The sequence below is a fragment of the Plectrocnemia conspersa genome, unplaced genomic scaffold (assembly GCF_051122295.1).
Source record: "Plectrocnemia conspersa isolate PC_06_02 unplaced genomic scaffold, ASM5112229v1 ptg000012l, whole genome shotgun sequence".
Classification (NCBI taxonomy): domain Eukaryota; kingdom Metazoa; phylum Arthropoda; class Insecta; order Trichoptera; family Polycentropodidae; genus Plectrocnemia; species Plectrocnemia conspersa.
In genome coordinates, this window is record NW_028277176.1 from 26753336 (window position 1) to 26757277 (window position 3942).

Below are 3942 nucleotides of genomic sequence, written 5' to 3' on the forward strand. Positions count from 1 at the left end.
GGTCCTGTGGCGCAACGGATAACGCGTCTGACTACGGATCAGAAGATTCCAGGTTCGAATCCTGGCAGGATCGCATATATTTTTTTATACTATATCAATGATTTATTATTTTTTATTGTATTTTATGATGTATTACAATTATCTATTGATGTATCACTATATCAATTATCAGTGATTTATATTTAAGTATATTATTTTTTATCGTACCACAACTAATCTGACACGCTAATTTACTATGTTAATTAATAATCATTATAATATGCATTAAAAATTAATAATAGTTAAGAATAAAAGCTATAAATATATATATTCTTAACATGGTAACTGATAACGAGCTTCAGAGACCTTGGAAGAAAGGCTGTAACAGTGGCTCTATGTCTCTGAAAAGAATGTTTTTACATTGATGGCATATTAAATCGATATGATGTTTTTGCACGCTATTTGTACGCTGTTGTAAACTTTGAAAACTGTTTTATCATTATTTTCGAGCGAAATTCACGACTTGCGAAGAAAACAGCTCGGCTGTCGATAATTATATCCATTGTGTCTAAATTTAGTTTTTTACACCATACAAATCACATGTATTCCATTGGAAAAGGTCACGGAACTCTATTTGTACCTGTAACACCAGTTAATCAAAAAAAGTTTAACAATCGAACAGCTCGGTTGATTTATGGATGCAAAAATTGTTATATCAAGGGTTTCAACTACGTTTTGTATTAACAATTATTTTATAGATAAACTGATGCAAGTGTAACATAAAATAATAAATTATTGATGCATTTGTAACAATAGCAATATATGTGACACAAAATTCAGAATTATTTAGATGCATAAGAATATGAGATCGTTCATTTATATTATTTTTGATGTATTTTAATATTAATTTAAATTAAAAATGCCATCCCTTAAAAGCACTACCCTTGCTAATGGTTTTTGTGTACTTCGACGATTTATAGTTAGTATATTCGTGTCAGTCTATCGTTCGATACCGTTCGACATTGGCATGTGTGATGTTCTATTATGCAAAATGGACAAATTCGTCATTTTCGCTCATTAACTAAAACAGAACTATTTTGTGTACATATTATGTAAAATTATTCCATTCATGTTTACTTAATGATATGTGTATGCGGCACAAAGAACCGCTAAATGTTTAATTATCATAAAAATAGATGTGCAGTGATAAGGAAATAGCTTCGTAGTAAGTGAGTATAACTGATTTTATATTTATTGCAATTCATATTTTACTTTTGCATAGTGATACTCAAAATTGCATTTTAAATCATAGATTTGCGATTATAAGTGCAAGTGGATTTTTTTTTATTTATTAAAAATCTTTTATTGTAACATGATAAGCGATCGCCCAATGCGTTACAACGGGACAAACCCTATTAAATAAGTTGTGTGATACCAGATGTACGTCAGTGATATCTATTATATTATTAAGTATTATTTCGACTTATAATCAATATATGACACTGCTCGCTAGAGAAGACTTCGCGAGCTAGGGAAAATCTAGGAATACCTAATCTGTTACGATTGATTAAAACTTCAATGATATAATACAATCACTAATTCCGATCTCCCAGACACGATATAAATTAAATAAAATAATAAATATAAATTAAAATATACATATTAAAAACACATTAGGGTCTATATGAGAATCAAAACCAGTTCTTTTAATTATTTGTTACCGACTTATACCACATGTCTATCGTTGCTCTCATTTTTTCGAAACGAAAATATCAACTGTAAGCGACGGAACGATTTTATTGCTTTTGACGTGGATTTTTGGAGGGCATTTACCGCCCCCATCTCTTGAATTTGGCCGGAAAAATGCATGTCATTTAATTGAATACTATTAATCTTAATGAAATGAAATATTTAAAAAAAGACCGTTAACCCCCCTCCCCTAGAAAAATATGAAATGACGTACCTGAATATTGTTCTTCAATTATTTGCTTACTGATCGCCGGAATGACCATCTGGATCGTTTCTCTTTTTTGGCGTGAGCACATTTCGTGGGTGTGTCAAAAAAGCGATGCAATTGGTTCGCAAATATCTTAATCTGGTCTTCGCCAGAGTTGAATCGAACCAGCGTTATATCCACGACCTGTAATTTAAATTTGTGTTAAATTAGTATGTTTTTTATAAAATACTTTTGACTATTAGATTCGCGTGTGTTTATTTTACATTAATTTCCAGAAAAAGAAAATGAGTTGAAAAATTAAATAATAGATGTATTTTATTTTACGAAAGATATGAAAATATGTGGCTATGTTGTGCACGTTTTTCATAAAAATATCGTTAGATTTGACGGAAGAATAGTATAAGGGTAGAACTGTATTTAGGGGCGTCACTGATTGTGACATTCTTCTAACGAATTGCAACACTCTACAGAGCAATCTATTGCTATCAAAATGTTTGAGCTATTCATTTTGTTCAGTAAAAATGTATCAAATAAATGCATCTCGTTTTATTCGTACGGCCTTTGTCGTCTCAGAGACATAGCCTTGTTGCTACCCTTTAAGGATTATGGTAGATGTACCCAAACCGAGTTGAACCGTGAATTATTAAACGGAATAAAGTCGGCGCAGTGTCGCAACTGTGTCACGGTCAGCCACGACTTTTATAACCCTACGTATCAGAGTAAACGCAGTACAGATCAGATAAAATTAATTATTTTATATCGTCTGAGCGCGTCATCCACGTGGGAAGAACAAGACTTGGTGTTGAAAATAGAATATTAAAAAAAATACCATATCATACAGAATGAGAAGAATGCCTTAAAACGTATGCTTCTTATCGTTTACATATCTATTACGATCGTACAAATGCGTCTTCTATTCATAGATCTCTTGCAATCATTATACATATTCACATGAATGATTGAAGGCGAACTGCTTTTAATATTCACTAAACATTTATATAAATTACATATTTTATTATAGAGTTTATAAAAATTGTAGATTGACTCAAATGACATCATTCTCCACATCAGTCGTTTCCTCGCTGCAATGTCACCTTATAAAAAATATGATCATTGTTCTTAACGAACGAATTGACTTCCAAGATCATCTGCTACATACAACGTCAACAAGTGCGTTATTTTGATTCTCCTTTTTATGAAATTTACACACAAACCAATTGAGGTATAGAACGTTGTAATTATTTATAGACACTTAATGCCTGTGTTGTCGTTTTGCTCAAATAAGAGTAATGGGTGTGATTGGGCGGAATCGCGTGGGAGATCCTGAAAGTGGGCGACTTTGACTCACGAAACGTCTGGGAGAAGGTCTCCAGAGCTTTCTAGAGATCTGCGCTGTTTATTGGTGATCGATTGATTCTAAATCTATATACAGCGACCACAATTGTAGTGCCAAGTTTTATTGAAGCATCTTGCAATCAAAAGTTTAACAAACTAAATGCAAGAAGGCAGTTGGATAGCACGAACTTCCAGTTGAATTTATAAAGCTGTTAAATGATTACGCAATACATGAACTGACAACTATTTAATTGAATCAATAAAACGGGGACAATCTAACAAGAGCGGTTACAGTCGATGTTAATATATAAGATAAAGCTACTTTTAAAAATTGTACATCAAGTGATTATCACTCAGTAATAATTTTGTGTGGTCTGGTAACAAGATAAGCAATATTTTGTATGTTAGAGCTTAATAAAACATTTTTTTTTTTAAATTGTAAAGTATACACCCATATGCTAATGGAAACACTAATAAACTGTCACCAATGCTTTTGATTATTTGGAAGTACTCATTGAAAGAACGAATAGAGGGCATACAGATTAGAGGACATTCACGCAATAACTTGAGATATGCATATGACAGAACTCCTGTCAGAACCCATGTCAATACTAATCGATTGGAAATGAATTTATTAAGAAAATAAATTCAATGTTATTAGTAGAGATTCA

General features: G+C 31.9%; 1 non-coding gene across 1 annotated transcript; it reads left to right on the forward strand.

Annotated features, from left to right (window-relative positions):
- Positions 1 to 73, forward strand: TRNAR-ACG (transfer RNA arginine (anticodon ACG)). Its single transcript has one exon. It is a non-coding gene; the product is annotated as a tRNA-Arg (tRNA).
- Positions 74 to 3942: the final 3869 nt, after the last annotated feature.